Below are 20784 nucleotides of genomic sequence, written 5' to 3'. Positions count from 1 at the left end.
ACATCCCTGTCACTTCAGAACATTATTCAAAACAGGCCGATTATGATTGCTGTTCAGAGCTCACATAGATGACTTACTAAACCACCTCTACTTGATTCTTGCTCCTGACACACTAGACACCTGAGATGTATTCATGAGCTATATCTGTATTTTACTAGGAGCTGCCTTTAGTGAATCAGGGTAGCCATGCCTAATGCACAGACCTGCATTATGTGCTGCCATACAGGAGCTGGAGATGACTGGTGAGCATTTCTGCAGCTAATTCTAATATGTAGCAATTATTTTGGCTAGTATTTATAATTGTAAAGGGATCAGGGCACACTTAGGCAGAGGTAAAAGGGATTGCTATGCCATGGATATGGCGTATGGCCATGGGTAGCCATAAATAGACTGGCTTTCAGCTGGCTAGCTCAGTTGGCAAAAGTGACAAAGACATGGACTTAGAAGGGAAATAAAAATCCAGTGTGGACCCTGAGTGCATACTCATGGTATCAGCTCGTGCTGAAGTTCTTAAATATGTCCTATATAAGCACACAGTAAAGTTACTGAAACACTATGATCGCTGTTGCAGCTTCTTAAAACATGCTATGTGTACATGCTTGGGAAGCATAATTCACRCAGTGGCTCTATTTAAAGAGTGTGACTTTACCCCAAATTCTTAAATCAAGGCTGCCTCTGAGACAAGCCTTCCTACTGGGCCAAAAGTAGTGTACTGTGACAAGCCCGACCCAAGCCCTGTTCTTGCAACAGTAGGTTCAGCTGGGACGGCARGAAGTATAAAGGCTAGTTTTCCCAGCAAACAGGTCACAATCTACATAGGACTTTATGTTTAAACGATCACTTTGAGTTTTTTCTTTGAAACAAACTTCTAGCTTGAGCTGTTGGCATCTATGGAGTTCTTCACATTTACTCTCAAGCTCTGTTCAGAGGGGTGTGATGGAGGAGTAAGGGGGGATTTACACTCGATGGGTGTCCAGGCATTAAAGTGAGAATAACTTGCACTTATAATTGCTCTAAGATCTTGGTAAATTAACAGAATGATATAAGAGCATCCCTAGAATAAATGAGTTACCTACGAGAAGGGCTGGCCTAAACTAAATATTGCATTCCTATTGCCCAAAGTAGCTCAAAACACTGCATAAGCAGCAAATAATTATTTTGCTATATCACGCTCAGTAAACTAAGAGGAAATGGGGTACCTATGATGTTTTTCCAGTCTTGTATGTAGTACTCTTAAATCAGAAACAAACAATATTTTACAGACACTCAAAATTAAATGGTTAGCKTAAAGATCATGCTTTTTTTAATGCTTCCTTTTATTCTCAGTGTTTTAAGCCTTTAGAGCTTATGTTTTCAAGTTTTCCTGTACCAACACAATAGTATAGGAAKATGTGAATTTAAGCCAGTAAGTGGAAGCTGAGAATCTTTCCTGATCATATAATTCCAGCAGCTAGGGCTATACGGGCTGGAGAGGGAAACACCTCAAAACTAGTAAGTTACAATGCTCAATTCATAACTCTAATAAAATTACATACTAGAGTAAACTTTTATGTGTGAAAATCCACRGCACTTTTGCATTTAATGTTTAACCTTAGGACGTACTTGATAATGTGGTTCRCTCTTAGAATAAAGTCCTAACTCCRGTATTCTTTTTTCCACCAAGAAGTCAGCTTTTTTCCTTAAAAGATGTCATAGCCATTTAGCAGATTAGCAATGGTGGCCTAAGATACTGCACTCTGTTAACAAGCATTGCTGCTGTTGGGGGTGGTTGGGAGCTTCTGGTGATGGACTTGGTTTCTGCTCCATATTGGTGGGAAGTGGGTGAGGAAATCCCTTGATAAAAAGGCAAAAGCTGAGTAGACTTATGAGCCCTCATGGAGCAACCTTGGAAGAAATGGAGCAGGATTCTGCGTTTAATTTGTTATCTTGTTAATTTATTTGTTAATACCGTGAAATCCCTGGAAAGAGAGTGAGTTTATAGCCTCTAAATTGTGCACTGACTCACTGAGAAGACATTGGAAAGATAGCAGTTCACAAATCATATTGTAGCACCGATTTTTTTAAACTTTTTTTTAAGCTAAGCTCTCAATTGATTTCTAGTTTAAAATCAATACTGTGATATGACCTAAAGAGAGAAAAGAAGCTGGTTGTCCATGAGCATATTTCTCCAAAGTACCTTAATCTATTAGCTTCATAAGGCTCCACAGCAATGTCAAAATCACTTAAATAAAACAACAGTACAAAGCTGTCTTTAAAGATGAGAGATTTGTTCACGTTAGCAGCTACATTCATTATAAATACACACTAAATTGAAATAACTTCAGTTGGGAGAAATGAAAACAGCTTTGTTTCCAAAAACAGATGCGAAACATTTGCATTTAACCACAGTTACAAAATATTCACATTGCTTTTAATAGTAATTCAGTGACTGGTGGAYTCTTTCCACCAACCAGCAGCTCTGCTCTGAGTTTGATGACATCTAGTCACTGGGCTCTCTACCTTACTAAACTATTTGGTAGATGATCACACACCAAGCCCCTTAGTCTCGCCAAATAAATTTATAACATTGACCTCTTACCCAGCAACTCCCTGCTTTTCCGCTATTGCAAAACAGTTATTTACTTTTCTTGTGTTTGCTACAATTCAATTATATAAAAATATTCTTGCAGGTACCACCGTCTAGGACTTCAGGGTACTTTCTTCTTTGCTTGTAGAGCAAGCAAGGTTCTGTTATGCAGAACCAGGCAGAGCTACCTTCTCAGTGTTGCCTTTGGGTGGTCATTCCATTTTGTTGTACAGTAACATCCTTTTACAAATAATAATTGTTCCCTTAATTGGATTTCTGCAACAGAAGGTTTTATGTTTACTGGTGTAATATTTAAATCTTCTAATATGGCCTTATGCTACTGCTGTTACATTCCCAGATCTGGGATCCTAGATCTGCTTAAGCATGTGCTTTACTTCAAGAAATTTGAAATTTTGCCTATTAAATGTGTGGTTGGCTACAGGCATGGTAATGGAGCATTTCATAAGGTCTTACAACAACTGTTTCACTAGAACCAGGAACAGTGCCTGACACAACTAGGTCCAGCCTATCATTAGAAGTAACTAGTTTGTGTGTGTGTGTGTATAAAATCTCTAGTACTATAAAAATCACCCATGCTCTAATGGACAGCAAAAGGCCCCCTGCCGCTTATGCTGGTTGATGCTCTGGTCAATGTCATTGAGAAACTCCAAGAACAAGCAGGCCTGCAGCTACATTTCCTCAATTCAGCTGGAATAAACTAGGGTTTTTCCATTAATCTCAGCAGTTTTATAGGAGTCTCTGTGTCCTTTCAGATGTAAGAAAGTAGGCTACCTCTGTGTAGGGATAAGGAACACTGATATAAAAGCATTGGGAGTAAAATTACATTAACAGTTCTTGTGCTGTAGCGATTTTGTTTGGAGGAAGAATAAGTTCCAGTGGTGGTATTGACCTCTTAGTAGCTGGAGTAAAATAATCCATAGTAAGACAGAAAAGACAGAATTGTTCAATAGATATGTGGTTTTTTTTGTTTTTTTTTTTGTTTTTTTTTTTAATCTTTGGAAAGCAAGGCTGAAGTACTGAGGTCAGATGACAAGTGCTGGAGTATTTTTCAGTTTGCTGGTAAGGGAGCAGAATGAGGAACATCTGTGCAGCAGTAAATGCTATCAGTTTTGCTCACCTGAATAGCTTTTGCCAGGAGTTCTGAAAAGATACACCTGGGTGTTAATTTTTCATGCATTTTGAGCACCAAAGAAACTCCAGAACAGTGGAAGATTAATAGCATGCTAGAACTTCAAATAAATACAGAAACAAGCAAGGCTATAGGCTTGTTAGGGTGATGTGAATTCCAGGAAAAATAATTGAAAACAGGCATTCAATTTATGCAGAATATCATTTTATGGTTATGAATATAGTTATTGCCAGTAAACCCAATTTTATGTCAAACCCAGCTCATCTAAAAAAATCTCATGTCATCCTTTGATCTGATTACAAATTTGATTATTAATAGAAGTAATCTGATCTAATATGCTTAGTTTTGTACAGTGCTATTTTGGGGGGACAAATGAGTTGAGAATAGGCTGGTTGAGAGAGCTCAAAAGGTGCTTGTCATTGGGGAATCATTTCTTGCAGTGATGCTCTGCAGTGACTGGCAATAGCGCAATGATACATTTGTTCATTTTTTACTAATGACCTCAAAGAAAGTGTAAAATGCCTTCCAGTAAAATTTGCATATGGCAAAAGACTGGAACAGCATAAAGCAATCTAGAGAGTGCTTGGATTCATCTGGGTCACTGTGTAGGAAGGACTCATTTTAAAAACTGCATTTTTTTTACCCAAGGCAAATACAGTGTTGAATACCAAAGACCCAGGGATGGGGATCACTCCTGTTCTTTAGGGAAAAAACTCTAGGGAGGAGTAAATGGAAATGTATCAACTCCAGCATCTAGGGTGATGTTGCAGAGGGTGGGGGAAAGCCTTACAGTCCTAGCAGGGGAAAGCAGGAGCCAGGGTGCTGAAACTCTCTGTGCTGTGTCAGCGGGAGCAGTATGAATTCTGCATGTAGTTGTCTCTGCATCTCAGAAGTACACTAGAAGAGTGGAGATGGCACTGAAAAGACTCACAAAAGTTGTTTTGGAGGCAAAGTCAAATGCTTTTTCTTGAGAACTTCCAGCCATGTCTATRCTGAACAAGACATGGTGACAGAGGGAGTCCTCAGATGATGGGGGACAAAGAATGCCAGTCTGCATCCTAGGTATCATTCTGTTCCTTGTGGTGCCTGTAGAGCTCATCAGCCTGAAGCAGGAGCCCTCTGCTCCCAGCACCTATGCTAGTGTCTCTGCCCAGGACTAAATGTGAGTCCAAAGTCCCTGGGAGATATGCTGCTTGTCCCTGACATTCTCTAAAGGAAGAGCGCATCTTTGTGGGCCCAGCATGCTACAATGATGTGGCTGCATTGCAGTGTATAAGAACATATGCAAAAGGAAAATATTGGGAAACAAATGTCTGATGCAGATTACCCTAAATTCAGAGACTTCTGAGCTCTAAGGAGCCTCATGGTTCCATTCCCTTCTGTGTAAATTGTCAAAGTTGGGGGAGAGATGTGGTTTCAGACTGGAGAGGAACTGCACTGTCCAAAACCAGAAACCTCATGAAACAGGCTTGGCTGGCTCTGCTCAGCTCTGATTAAAGAATGTGTTGTTTGGATGGGCATATCTAACAGAATAATGTCTTTGGTTTGCTGCTTTTTTTTTATTATTATTATTTAAACAAACCTTAGCGAAGTTCTTATGCTTGAATAGGTTTCCCATTTGAGACATGAAAGGAAATTAGTTCAAGGCTATTGAAGTTTACATAAATCTGGACAAGTGAATAAACACCATTGCGCTCCATGTTATCTACTGAGCAATCACATGGTGGCAGATAATTTAGTTAAATCAGTGGCCTCTCCCTTTTGCTGCAGTCTGAAACATTTGGAGTTTCTGGTACCTGGCTTGTTATTATCCCTATAGTATCTGTTGGTGCATTCAGCAGAAAATCTTGCACTAACTATGTACAATCTTCTGTTCTTCATGTTCATAAATGCCTAGCTAATTGCTTATTATCATATTGAAAAGCTGCACGTTACAGAGCAGATGCCAGCAATGCTGACGGCTGGATGAAGCTTGGGTACCTACTTGAGGCTGTTCAGGCTTTCTGTGCAGCGGCTGCAAGAATAAGAGAGACCAGGGAATGCTGGGAAGTACAAGCTAGAAACAGCCTTCTTAAAAATCAGGATAGTAAGCAGAAAATGTTAAATATGCTGTTGGAAACCAGAGATTTTTGTGCTTTAGTCCTTTGGTAGCAAAGGAGTACATCTTAGGAAACAGACATAGCAAGTGCTTGGAGGAAACACTGTGATCTCTTAGCAGATGGTGGGATAAACCTTTTTGGTTTGTTTGTTTGTTAYGTATCTTTTTATCACTTCTGTCATTTGAATCATTTTATGTCTTTACCTACAGATAGCAAATGTGGATCTGATAGATGCTATTGAACAGCCTTTCAAAAGCCATTTGTAAGAATTTTTGTAAGTTTTCTCACTTGTGTCTCCTTTACCAATTAACATTTTTTTCCAAAGAAAGCTCAAGAGCTGGTTAACAAACACTACTATCTCCCTGCATACAAGCAGCTCCTTTCTGCCCTTCCATTGTGCTTTCAGCTTTGTCACCCAAAAGGTCTGTCAAGCTGTGAAATGCCCTGGATCAGGGAACTGATACAAGTTGAAAATAACCTACCAAAAAACTCAGCCCTCTTTTTGTAGGAGCAGTTCCTTGAATTGTTTCAATGTGGATGGATCTACTTCCACAACTGAAGACAAAGGCCCAAGAGCAGAAATGGGGCAACTTAAGCCAATACCACTGACAGAGAAGTATGCAGAGCCATGGTCTATACCCAGAGCCAAGATAAATTTGTCCGTTCTTATTTATGATTTTGGAGGTTTTTCTTCTTCTGTGATACTCACCACATCACTGCAGCAGCAGTGACTCTTCAGTATCATAAAAAGGCCTATAAACTGTTCCACACCATTGCATAAGTTTAGCTAATTTCTCATAGGAGCAACCTGCAAGGTTAAGGCCTGAGAGGCTCTGATCTCTGCTAGTACCTTCAGATAACTTTGGGGTTTAGTGCACTGAAAATACTTGGACAAATGCCATCCGATGGTGGTGATTTATTGTCTGGGAGTTACTCAAGTTGTTCACCATCCACTTATTTAATATCAACATAGCCTAATCCCTTAGACTTGCTCCATCTACTTTGGCAATAATCCTAGTAGGCCATATCTTAGCTGGTATGAACTGGCATATCTCCACTAAAACAGCTGAAATTACACGATGGAGTGGAGCATAAAAGTATAGAAAATTCCTTGTGATAAGACTGATGCAAAGAAACAGTCAGAGAGGCATGAAATTTATCTTCTATGATTTCCCACTCCACTTTGGGTCATTCTTTCTTACTGTTATAATACACATTTAATAGCCAGTGTATGCAGCCTGGTATCTATCTGTAGAAAGTAGAGCTTACTGTGTCCAGCTACTCCTGCTGACTTCAGCAGGAAGGTTGAGTCACCCAAAACCACCTCAATCAGTCACGTCACCTAACATAAAGTAGTAAGCATAATCTGTGGAATAGAGGAACTTGTACGAAAAATGTTGCATGGTGAGAAATACTTTAGATTGATCACTGCCAACACTAACACCAGTGAAATGTTGATACAGTGAGCTATCTTTTTTTCCTGCCTTTTCCTGTGGACCTGAGAGGATTGCAGCGCTGACAACTGCCATTTGGTTGAGCCAAAAGCAAATCAGAACAGACATCAGAATAAACAAAATGGTATTAATCAAGGCAAAAGGCAACCATGGAGTAGGCAAATGTTTTGTCCATTGGCAGGAGCTGCAGCACGAAGCTCAGTTGCCGCAAAGCTGCTCTAGGAATAGCAGGTTTTCTTCTCTGCCTTTCCTGCAGAGTTTTTTACAACACAAGGTGAACAATTGCCTGATTTGGAAACTAACCAAAATCTCTTATGAAATCCCTATCKTATTTCTTATACTGAGGTCTGATAATAATTGTAGCCACATATCTGTAATTTATCTAGTCTAGTCTTGCAGTCTGATTGCGTAGAGGGGAGGCAGAGCTGAAAAAGTGGTTTAGGATAGGAAGTATTGAATGCCATTGCAGTATGCCCCATTTTAATATCCAGGTTGTCACTACATCAGTTTGGCTGTCGGGAGAGTGCAAAAGGTGTTTTGAGGCCAACAGGAGGGATTTTCTGAAGGAAATGCCTGGGAAGCTTTCACTTGCATGCACTTTACTAGAGGAAGACAGCAATGAGCAGGACACCATGARACTTTGGGGCAATGTTTTCTAGAGATAGCGCACTTAAACTGATTTTGCTACTTTTTCCACATTAAGACCAAAATCATAAGCAGGGAGGAAGAAACRTAAAGGTGAAAAAAATGTCATCCTATGCTGCAAAGCTAGGTTTACCAGAGAAAGCCATCTAGTGGTCACTGTATACTTTTCTTCCTCCATACCTATACTGCACCTTGCAGGGCTCTTGCCAAATTTAGAGTTTGGTTAGTCATTAAGAAGGTTTTACACATACTGCAGGAGGTTATGTACTTACAGCACTGTGGCTGTATTCCTCCGAGCAGAGGTGGAGGATGCTCTATTTGGCTCCTTCTCAAGTAAGGTAAGTAAAGTGAAGTGACACAAGTGAGCAGAKAAAAATTAAGGTTACCTGTGACAAAATTTTGGCAGCTATGAAGAGCAGAAAGTGTTAAAGGTTGTAACTAATCTGGAAAAGGTATTTCCTGAAATGCAGTGACCAAAGTAAAAGTATTATTCAATAAAGTGTGCAAACATATGCTGAACTTTGAGACTATGGACTCTGCCCACCACCTAAACATGACAGCAGAGAAACAACTCCTGCTGACACATTTCACTAATCCATGGACTAGTGCTGAATTTATTAAATTGCTTCATTAAAAAAAAGAGAGAGATCATTTTAAAAAGCCCAAATGTTTTTGTTTTGACACATTCTAAATGTTTTGACACTTACATATAATTTTAAAAACTGAAAACTACAAAGTTTGGACAGAAGCTTTCCGTTGATCACCATATGCAGTTTTTCCATTTCCCCTGGAAAAAAAATCAATCCATCAATCAAAAATATTTCATATCAACCTGAAACCCTCTCTGTCTGTTCTTAAGCTCAGTCAATGAACAAAAATGACAATTATTTGCATAGGTATAGTAAAATAGGCTTAAGTTTAATGCCTGCTTTACTCTATGAGAATAATACTTTGAAACTGCTGTTAGAGCTGGCACTACAAACTTTTCAGAGGATATTGAAGAATTCAAAAGGAGGATATACATTTATCAGGAAAACAGCCATCAGGCAATGTACCGTGACAAAAAATGCGGGGTTTCGGAAAAGCATGGTGTAACTGCATGCGATGCAGGCTGTGCGCATTCCTTTAATGTTTGCACAATGATTTTCCTGCCCTGCAGAGAGTAACTAAAATATTCTTCATGTTGTTCTGGCGCCATGYATCAGAGTGACACGCTGGGGCCCTGGGCAATTGCATATGTTCTGCTGAGTAAACTGCTCATTGCATTAACTTCCAAAACTGCACACATCCCACTGAAGAATGTGTGCTACGAGTGCCCTTTTCTGATCAGTCCATAAAAGATTTAAGTTTGTACAGAAACTAGGAGTCTGCTGCAAGTGTTGGGGACCCTCTGACCAGTCCCCAGCGAATTGATGGGGATGGAGATTGTTGCTGAGGCATGTTTTGATGATTTTTGATCCTCATGGCTGTTATAGAGTTAAATAGGTTGTTTGCTCAGGGAATTGCTGAATATAAATCTGTTTGTTAGTCCAAAAGTAGGTAGCAAAACAGTTGTTCCAAAGCTGCAGGACTGACCTCCTATTTTGTTTCCTTTCTGCTCTGGCCCCAGTTCAACACATGCATGTAGCCACTCCTGTGTGATCCTGTTCAGACAACCAGAGTTGTGGAAAAGTTGTATTGCAAAAGCATTAGGAGAGCTGATGAAGGGAATGTGCATATTGTGTATTTTAATGTGGGTGGAGTTGAACAGTTAATGCCAGCAAGGAAGCCGAGAAAAGCAGACAAGCCCAGTAGAATTTTTTTTGTCTTCTGTGTACCTTTTCAGGGGAGAAGACAAAAGATTAAGCAATCCTTAAGCAATTAAGCATAGCTTTAGTGGGTGAGACTAATTACACTGCTTCTAAAATGTCTTCATAGCGCATGTATTGTGGTAAGCTGCGAATACAACCCCATCATTAAAATCCAGCTCTAATGTATGTGGGAGTTATAGGAYTGCACTTTCTCATGTACTTTCCGTAACTTCTATAAGRAAAAGAAAAAAAAATCAGGAGTGCCCCTCAGTGACTTGGCATTGGACTTGTGTCTATTTTTTAAAAATGCCTAGAACCTAGGGCTAATCAAAAGCTGCTGAAATTTTTGGCTCCTAAATCACAGAGGTGCTCATGGTAAATTTTGTCCCTTGCCAACGTCAAAACTCTAGTACATAATGAAAAGTAAAGCCAAAACTTTCAGCAATTAGAAGGTAAAGAACACAAATCTAACTTTTTTCCCTTCCTTTGTTTTACATCATCACTGGTAAACTACTTCCAGGAATTCTGAGTATCCAATGAATAAATATTTGTACATTTGAAGTTGGCAAAATTACAYGTAGAATGACTATAGGGTAAGTTGACTTTGGATGCAAAGCTATGGGGAGGGAGGGAGAGTGGTGTGCGCCTCCCTAGCAGGCAATCAAGTTGGTCTTCTTTTAAGACAAGATTGGGCAGTTTCCTCTAGTTTCTTGTTTGTTTGTTTGTTTGTTTTGAATAACACAAATGCAAGAGAGGAACCCAGGTAGGAAAGGACGGCTTTTCCTATCACCTGGAATAGAAAAGACTCTATTCAAACTGATCTTCCCTGTTCTTAATAAATRGTTTGTAAAACAAATAGTGCTAGTGGAGCCAGCAGTCCACATTTTCTCCTGTTTTCAGCTTAACTATTCATTTTAAGTTGTTGCTTTAATAAGCAGATGGATTTTTTTCACAATGCTTAAAAGGAGTTAAAGCATGAAGACACTTAAGGAAATGAGATGTCAAGTCTTTAACTAATGGGATTAGACAGTGGAGACTCTTTAAAGATAGCTTGGTCTAAGTGATCCAGCAGCCATAAAGACCTTCWTATAGGTCAACAATTTATTTTGTGGACAATAGTCCCTTTTGAAGAACTCACGCAATCAAAATTTAGATTTGTACAAAGTGCTTAATGTTATTGAAGTGTTTTAATATAAATGCATGAGATTCCTTGTGCCAGCTGTGTATGCTTCTGTGTGCATATCTTTTCTATAATGCTAGCCCCTTCATGAGTTTCAATTAGTAAGTGAAAAATACTGTAGATCTGTCTGTTTCAAAATAGAATTTTTATCTCCTCTATGATCTCAGGAATGCTAGTCTTTCAGGACTGGATTTTGCAGGTGGGAAAAAATAGATAGTTCATACATGAGCATTTAACAATGCAGTGATGTTTCTCTAAAAACAACTCAAAATTCAGCTGTAGGTAAGGATCATACCTGTAATGTTTTGCTGTAAAACATCTTTTTTTCCATAAAGATTTTAGCATTTGAAAACATTAGGTCTTATAGAAAGCACTCTGTGTCTTTATTGTCTTCACTGCAGTGAAAGTCAGGATGCCTTATGGGGAACATAAAGAATTCCTGAAAAGATGTGAATACCCTCCTAAATATCCTAAGGTCAAATCTCCCCTACACATTCTACGCTTCCTCTTAGAGGATCTGACTGTGTGGTATTTATGGTCTGATACAAATCTATTMAAATAAGTCACAGAATCACARGATGGGTAAGGTTGGAAGGGACCTCTGGAGATCATCTAGTCCAATCCTCCTGCTCAAGCAGGGTCACCTAGAGCATGTTAGGCCTGCATCCAGGCGGGCCTTGAAGATCTCCAGAGAAGGAGACTCCACAACCTCTCTGGGCAACCTGKTCCAGTGCTCCGTCACTCTCACAGTGAAGAAATTCCTCCTTACATTCAGGCAGAACTTCCTGTGGTTCAGTTTGTGCCCRTTGCCTCTTGTGCTGTTGCTTGGCACCACTGAAAAGAGTTCAGCCCCATCCTCTTGACACCCTCCCTTCAGGTACTTATAGACATTGATAAGATCCCCYCTCAGTCTTCTCTTCCTCAGGCTAAACAGACTTAGCCTCACAGCTGTTCCTCATAGGGCAGATGCTCCAGCCCTCTGATYATCTTTGTAGCCCTATGCTGGACTCTCTSCAGTAGTTCCATGTCTCTCTTGTACTGGGCAGCCCAGAACTGGATGCAGTACTGCAGATGAGGCCTCACTGGGGCTGAGTAGAGGGGCAGAATCACCWCCCTCAACCTGCTGGCAACACTCTTCCCAATGCACTCCAGGATACCATTGGCCTTGTTGGCCACAAGGGCACACTGCTGGCTCATGGTCARCTGTCGCCCACCAGCACTCCCAGGTCCTTCTCTGCAGAGCTGCTCTCCAGCAGGYCAGCCCTCAGCTTGTACTGGTGGGCATGGAGTTATTCCTACYGAGGTGCAGRACCCTGCACTCGCTCTTGTTGAACCTCATGAGGTTCCTCTCTGTCCAACTCTCCAGCCTCCCCAGATCTCTTTGAATGGCAGCATGGCCTTCTGAAATATCAGCCACTCCTCCTAGCTTGGTGTCGTCGGCAAACTTGCTGAGGAGGCACTCTGTCCCCTCATCCAGGTCACTGATGAAGTTGAACAAGACTGGACCCAGTTCCGAGCCCTGGGGGACTCCACTAGCTACAGACCTCCAACTAGATTCTGCACYACTGAGCACAATCCTCTGAGCTCTGCCTTTCAGCCAGTTTTCAATTCAGCTCACTGTCCACTCATTTAGCCTGCGCTTCCTGAGCTTGCCTAGGAGGATGTTATGGGAGACGGTGTTGAAAGCCTTGCTGAAGTCAAGGTAGACAACATCCACTGCTCTSCCCTCATCTACCCAGCCAGTCATGCCAGCATAGAAGACGATCATATTAGTTAAACATGATTTCCCCTTGGTGAATCCATGCTGACTACTCCTGATCACCTTCTTTTCCTCCATAYGCCTGGAGATGACATCCAGAAGGAGCAGTTCCATCACGTTTCCAGGGATGGAGGTGAGGTTGACCGGCCTATAGTTGCCTGGGTTCTCCTTCTTGCCCTTCTTGAAGACTGGAGTGACACTGGCGTTCTTCCAGTCCTCAGGCACCTCTCCAGTTCTCCAGGACCTTTCAAAGATGATGGAGAGTGGCCTAGTAACAACATCTGCCAGCTCCCTCAGTACTCGTGGATGCATCCCATCAGGGCCTATGGATTTGTGGATGTTAAGTTTGCCTAGATYTCTAACCCCATCCTCCTCAACTAAAGGAAAGTCTTCCCTTCTCCAGACTTTCTCCCTTGYCTCCAGGCTCTGGGATTCCTGAGGCCTACCTTAGCAGTGAAGACTGAAGCCAAGAAGGCATTCRGTAACTCTGCCTTTTCTGTAGCCTTTGTCACCAGAGTCCCACCCCATTTAGCAGCRGGCCCACATTTTCCCTMGTCTTYCTCTTGCTGCTGATGTATTTGAAGAAGCTCTTCTTTTTCTCCTTGACATCCCTTGCCAGATTTAATTCCAACTGTGCCTTAGCCTTCCTCATCACATCSCTGCATACTCTGACARTGTTCTTATAATCCTCCCAAGTGGCCTATCCCCTCTTCCACATTCTGTGTACTTTGTTCTTCTGTCTGAGTTTTGTCAGGAGCTCCTTGCTCATCCATGCAGGTCTCCTGCCCTCTGTTCTGGACTTCTTTCTCCTTGGGATGCTCTGCTCTTGAGCTTGGAGGAAGTGATGCTTGAATACTAGCCAGCTCTCCTGGACCCCTCTTCCTTCTAGGGCCTTAACTCATGGGATTCCACCAAGTAGGTCGMTGAAGAGCCCAAAGTCAGCTCTCCTGAARWCCAGGGCTGCAATCCAGCTTATTGCCCTGCTTCCTCCTCACAGGATTCTAACTCCATTATCTCATGGTCTCTGCAGCCAAGGCTGCCCCTAACCTTCACACCTCCAACCAGTCCTTCTTTGTTGGTTAGTACAGGGTCCAGCAGCACACCTCTCCTCATTGGCTCCTCCACCACCTGCGTTAAAAAGTGATCATCAGTGCTCTGCAGGAATCTCCTGGACTGTGTGCACCTAGCTGTGTTGTCTTTCTAGTCGCTATCAGGGTGACTGAAGTCCCCCATGAGAACCAGATCATGAGGCTACTTCCAGCTGTCTGTAGAAGACCTCATTGACTTCCWCTTCCTGATCATGTGGCCTGTAGTAGACACTCACAAGTCTCCCATGTTAGCCTGCCCTTTAATCCTTACCCATAAGCTCTTGACTGGCTCTTCATCCAYCCCTAGGCAGAGCTCGATACATTCCAGTTGCTCTCTCACACAAAGAGCAACTCCACCACCTCGCCTTCCTGGCCTGTCTTTCCTAAATTGGAGACCTTTCATTGACTTCCAGAGTATTTAAATTGCATCCTAAACGCTTACTGTCTAAACATAACTTATTTTTGTAGATTTCTCACTGAAATCAATGAGGACTTTGCAGGTTAAGGAAAATTTTCCATTGTACCTCTGAAGAGAATCACAGATAACTTTTAAGAAATCTACTTTAGCTGGATATGCTTTTGCATTGAGTCACCTCTGTTGATGCAGTGCAGTTCTTTGCTCTTTAACTGACAGCAGAGGAGAAATAATAATGATGATTTGGGGTTCTGTGTGTCAAATGCAGAGGTGGGACTAGTGCAGACATGGTGGTATTCTCTGGCTCTCAAGCCCTTCAGAAGTTCATATATGGGACCCAMACTGCACTTATGCCGTATTGCTGGCCACAGGGCCACATGGACATGAGGGTAGTGGGTGCTGGTAGTTCTTCATCCTGGGAGGATGCAAGCCCATGGAGGCTGGTGCATTGCCCTAGGAGGAGGATGCATGCTCAGGGTTGCCCTGTCCCACAGAGATGTCCTGGGACTCTTGTGGAGAACCACTGTTACCTCTTACCTATTCCTGAAATTTGCCCTTTACTCAGCTCTTTGATATGTAGCTTATGAGGTTGGGAAGAATGGCAACTCTTGGACTAGAAGGAGAGGATCCTGTTGGCAGTGTTTTCCTGTAGGCTTAAATCAGGTCATCATCTTAGTGGGTCCTAGAGCAGCAGATCCCACCTCTCTGAGGATTTCCACAGCTGCCTTGGGGCAGATAGGTGGCCAGTAGAATTGCACATGAAGTCCTACAACTGCAAGTTTACTACTGTGACTATACACAGCTATGTGGCAGCTAAGGGTGGTGCAAGGATGTGGTAACGTAATTATCCGTTAGAAAGGACTTGAACGGTATAAGAATGAAACTCAGCAGTGACTGACTGGATTGGATAATGTTATTTTTGTGTTCACATACCACAGATTTTATGTGCGGTCACAGATTCTTTTTTTTTAAGGAACAAAGTCTAAAAACACAAGACTTCGTTCTTCTGCCCCTAATCTGTACGCATGTGCATAGCCTTGTTGAAGTGTTCAGGCAAAGGAATAGCCTTGGACGTTCCTACAAACACTAATTCCAAACTAGGTATCGTGATGGTGCTATTTGACTGCCCCCTTCTGCCCCAGTTCACTCTCTGGCCTATGCCTGTTGCAGTCATTAATGGTTTTAATGTGTTTAATTTCCCTGAAAGGAAAAGTAATATCATCCTCATTTTTCTGGAAGATGCTCAAGATACCTCTGCGTTGGAGCATACAGACAGACATAAGCTTCCCCATGGGAAAAATGGAGGAACCAGCTCCAGGGCTCACTGGCGAGAACCAGGCAGGAATGAAGATGGCCACAGCAATGCAATGCTAATAGACCTCAGCTGGTAAGTCCATGCTCTCTGTTAGCTCCAGGCCTTTCTTACTATGCCCCACTTTGTAGTGCAAGCATTCCCAAGCTGACTTATCTGAGGTCCCTCAAAAGGAGATGACTCCAGGTTAGCAGAGTCCCTGGCCAGACCCCTATATCATGTGTGATATGCTTTGCTAGAAATGCCTCCCTTTTATAAGCAGAGAAAGAGAGAAAACTGCCTGAAATCTTCAACAGGATTTAGATTAAGCCCAGAAATCCTGATTCTGCACAGATTTAAGCTTTTGCATAACTTTACATATGTGAATAGTCTCACTGAGGTCAAATGAATTAAAATAATGCACCTGCTTAAGTCTTGGTAGTACTGGGGCCATAATGAACTAAAAAGCACAAGTGAAAAAGGTGACCTTTTCAGAGCCATTAAGGAGTTATTTTGGACACCTAGCCAGTGCCAATTGTATTTACCTGCACCACGCAAAGTCTAAATGAATGGGAGGGTTTGTTCATCATGTATTTGGGTCAATAAGGGATCTCATATGGCCTCAAAGGTTTGGGTTTTCTATTCTTATCATGAATGCACCTGAAAGTATTAGTTTTGCAGCCTGATCTTAGAAGGATCAGCAGGTGTTTTTCCTGTGCAGAGACTGAAGGATTGGGATTGTGGGCTTTACTAAAAATGGGCTTATACTGAACCAAAAAACACTGCAAGAAGCCTGCAATACAGGGAGGGTATTCTTAGTATGTGTGAAGCAGGTCCCTYTGCAAAATAAGAGTAGAAGAAGTGAAATAAATTTGTACAGAGGCAAAACAAACCTTGTGCTAACTCCAGGTTTGCTCTTGCAAGGTGGAGACCCGAGGGGCGAGGGTGATGGACACTAGAGTATGGAATGATCTTCCTACTCACTTGTTCTTCCCTTTCCTCCCTCTCCTCTGCCTTCAGACCCTCATCTCATTCCCTGGACTCTTTTCAGCTAATTTTGGAAACCATTGCCTCCCTCCTGCTCTCTCAAGCAGCAAAATTAGTAGAAGCAGCAGTGCTTTCTTAGTACATCTTTTGTCCCACCTTTTCTCTGCCTTTGATGTGGTGCTTGCTATGTGTCCAAGAGGCATAGGCTTCTCTCTAAACATGTAGCATTCTGGGGGGATGTGCCTGCTTGCATGCTGTTAAWTTTGCCCTTCTGCTTTTTGACTGGATGGGTTCCATGCATTTGGGTTTTCACAGCAAGTCATTGCATCAGTAAAGAAACTCTACGCCAAGATGGAAATCACCTCTGTGCCAACAGCCAAAAGAGAGCTTGTGTGCCAGTGGAACCCTCAAAACAGAAGCTAAGCAATGTGTAAAATGAGCATGGGTGTGTTTGACTTGTGTACACAGCAAGTCTGGTTTTACTGACTTCTACCATAATGCAAATTTGTGATCCTTATGCTTAAAAAGTCCTCTGCGCTTCATCAAACATTACTAAAACATACTTAGTTAGGAGAGGCGATACTGTGCCAGACAGCATAAATACAACCTCTCTGATGGCAATTTCTTCACATGTGCCAATGTTCCACTGCAAGCACTGCTCTGGGTCTCATCATAAGCAGAAATGCATTTCAAAGATGAGGAGTTCTTATTTTTATAGCTCCCAGCCCCAGAGGGACAAAGCCTGCCCTTAGCTGCCTGGCCCTCCCAGCTGGGCTTGAAGATGCAACAGCATCCAGCCTTTGGGCAGGCCATGGAGGTTACGAAGCCTGGTAAGCAGATACAAGGTGATTTAGGCACTCATGCCAGCCARCAGCTACTGTCCAAGAAGGTATAACTGAGGGAATCAAAGATGAAGAAAATCCATCGYCTAGGTTGGAGGCTGCAGGGAAACCCCACAGCTTTGTCCCAAAGAAGAGCGGCTGAAGCAGTGTGGCTACGTGCACAACAGTAGGGGAAGGAGCAGGGCRTGTACCAACACACACCAAGTGCAAATCTTAATTCAGATGAAAAGAGCTGCCTTGCAATATGAGAGATAAGAGTYTTCTGCTATTGACTCTGTGGGAAAAGATCAGGCTGGGTGTGAATTCTACTTGTCATAGCATTGTATATTCAGTGTGGGGGCCAAAACTTCAGAGGGTGGGGGAGATTTATTGAGATTGYTTTCTCTAATAGCAATCAGAAGAAWAGTTGTCACCAGTAGATCATAAAAGGGTGTATGTCACTTATATTAAATGTAGGGAAAATGAGGTGAAATGACTTGCTCCAAATCATTGAGCCAGACAGTGCAGAGCCCCTGGGTCCTTGTCTTATGATCTGTCCTCTTCCCCACACTGAACACATCTAGGGAAAAACTTTGACWCAGTTCAACTGCCAGTGACTTAAAYGGAGACAGGATTTTTAATGACAGTYTTGAAAATACTTTTTTAATGACACATTTCATGTAAGTGGATAAAAACCCACACASACCTTCTTACAATGTCATTATAAGGAAGCTCCACTCTATCCCTAATTTTGCATGTATTTGTAAATATGCCCCACACATGCCCAAAAATACAAGCTTAATAAGTGTGCCTTATTAGTGGCTTCAGACCCACAGAATCTGTCATGTAAATAGCTACTTCAGTACAAAAATAACAGTTACAAAAATACGAAAAATATTTGTATTGCATATGTGCATTTGTTCTTTACTTGCTGTAGAAAGMTGCTTTCAAACTACCAAATGCCATTAGACTTTTTAAAGAAAAAATCCCTGCCAACTGTATTTATTTATTTTAACTAGAAATTATTTTGAAGAGCCAGAAGCATGAGCAGCTGGTAAACTTCTCTTGCTTATTTTTCCTTACTTTTCTAATAATGAACTCAAATGATTTTTAGCACTTTAAAAATACTGTTTAAACAGACTATGCGTAGGCAAAACTTAGAACTGTACAGAAGTCCTGGAASACAGAAGTAATGATTGAAGGAGGGGGCAAAGAGAAGTGAAAGGTAAAAAGAAATAATAAGAGGGAGGATAAAAAGCCATGTAGGGACCAAAATAAAAAAAAGATACGAAGAAATGAAGAAAAGCCCACATAGTGAAGAGTAGTGCAGCCTTACAGGCGTGTATTGAAGAGCACGTCGTTCACAACAATTTTGAGCTGTGTGCTGACATGTAGCTTTTAATATGAAGGACTGGCTTCTGAGCTTATGTAAAGTAACCAAGTCCCACTGCCCCCCAAGGCCCTGTGCCAGCCGATTTGGCTTACCTGGGAAGACACTCCCGAGAGCAACCCCAGGAAYCTCCCATACTGACACCGGGAGATGGACTTGCTCCAAGCAGATCTGCTCCACCCTAGCCCCAGAGCCGTGTTTTGCCATCAGTGTCTGCGAGAAAAAAATAGCATCTTTGCCTCTTGTGATTGCRGTGGCAAAATCTGGTTCTGCTCACATTGCTGAGGTACACTGAGTTGGCTCTGATGGGGAGTATAGAGAGATAGCTACCAGCTATCTCACGCGCTTCCTCAGGGGTTGAGGCACAAACCAGCCCAACAGAGAGGTAAAAACACACTTTCTGCAGAGCAAGATGGAGGTCAATGTTATTTCCAAGCTTAATATACGGAAAGAACCCAGCAGTGCCAGCCCAGTATGGGGTCCCTCACCCATGGAAGTAGGCAGGCGATAACACTGCTTTGGAAACGGGCACAGGTTTTGTGGCCTCAGGTGTCTCCAGTTAAAGTGTTCATGATTGTTTTGGAGGCCATATGGTTCCCAAAATCTCCCATTCAAAGGGCAGTCTAATTTTAGGCTATATATGAGCTTTTAAATCCTTTTCTAAGGGAAGATTGTTTTCATGGCATGTTTGTACAGTACTTGGCACAAATATGTTCTTTTGTATTACTTCAGTACAAACATTTAGTAGAAAAAACTAACAATAGATGTCCTAAAGAGCTGTGYAAAAGGAAGACAACTGTAAGGAAAAGTAAAGATATACTTGGGATCCTGTTTTTTAAGAGATCTTGACTGCGTTGTACACTTCAATAATATATTTGAAGACTCATGTTGTGTTCTCTCACCAGTGAAATTGTRCAAATAAGTAAGATTATACACTAAAAGTACAGTTACATAATTTTGTAAAACTGTTTCCAATTTTCYTTTAGTAGAGCAGGAATAACAAGAAGTTTTGAGCAACTTACATCCTTGCTCAAAGTCCCAAGCCSTCTCCTAACTGGCTCCATCTCCAAAAGATACATTTTTCTCCTCTCTCTCTCTATGCTTTTTTTTCCCCCTGGTAGTCTTTTGGCTTTTCTCAACTCGTCTGTTAATTTACAGTCATTAAATGGTCTCTGAGCTCTTAGTTCACCTGAGGAAAAGCTCCTGCCCCATGTAGCTGAGGGAACTTGGAAGCAGAACAGGAAGGCAAAGGAGAGAGGACTTAGTGACTCCTCTCTGAAACCTCTCCCTCACCGAACCACTACCTTCAGTGAGGAGGGCTCGAGTTGTCTGGCTGTGCTGCCCCTTCGTTTTTCAGGTGTCTGCCAGGCTGTTGACTTTTCTGGAGTCTACCCTTCCAAAGGTCTCCTTGTGGAGTTGAGAAGTCTTTCCCTTCATTGCCACTGACATGTTGCCTTGAGAAGTTTTGAGTTTCATGGATCTTTTATGACCAAAATTTTCCTTGCAAATTTTTATCCAATTCCACTATGTGTTTTGCAGTTAACACAAGATGACGAAGAAATTAGTGTGTATTTGGAAAATCAAGGAATAATTTTGAGGGCCAACTGTCATGGAAGAGCACCTCAAATGATGTTTCATTTCTCAGCTCTGTGGAGATATTGAAAGGTAGCAGTGCTGCCACTGCTATGTAATGTCCTTTGGGTAATGGGGCTGTCAGATACATAGTCCAGCTGAGTACGATTTCCTAGGCAAAACAAAGACTGAAGATAGAGAAACAAGAATAACCAGAATTGCACTAAAGAGGAATTGCCGTAGCTATTTCAGGGACAATGATACCACCAAAGGCATTAAGGTTGGTTAYGTTTTCTTGCAGGTAGCCCCTACTTAATTTGCGTAGCTCCCAGTGACAGCCTAGTGCTCTAGCACTTTYAATAGACCTGTGGAGCCCAGGGATTTGCTGTTTCTTTAAGGASATGGAAAATATGTGAATCTCTCTCATGTGACTGGTTGTCATAACCCCTCTATTCTAATTGGCTCCTACCCTGCAATATTATAAACTGTTTTGCAAGCAACAAAAAAAATGCAACCTCAGCTCTTCATACCATTCAGCTGAAGTAGGAAAAACTCCAAAAATTACATGAAAGAGAAG

The sequence above is a fragment of the Rhea americana genome, unplaced genomic scaffold (assembly GCF_003343005.1).
Source record: "Rhea americana isolate MKP2758 unplaced genomic scaffold, rheAme1 scaffold_91, whole genome shotgun sequence".
In the NCBI taxonomy this organism is placed as follows: domain Eukaryota; kingdom Metazoa; phylum Chordata; class Aves; order Rheiformes; family Rheidae; genus Rhea; species Rhea americana.
This window is presented reverse-complemented; position numbering follows the sequence as displayed.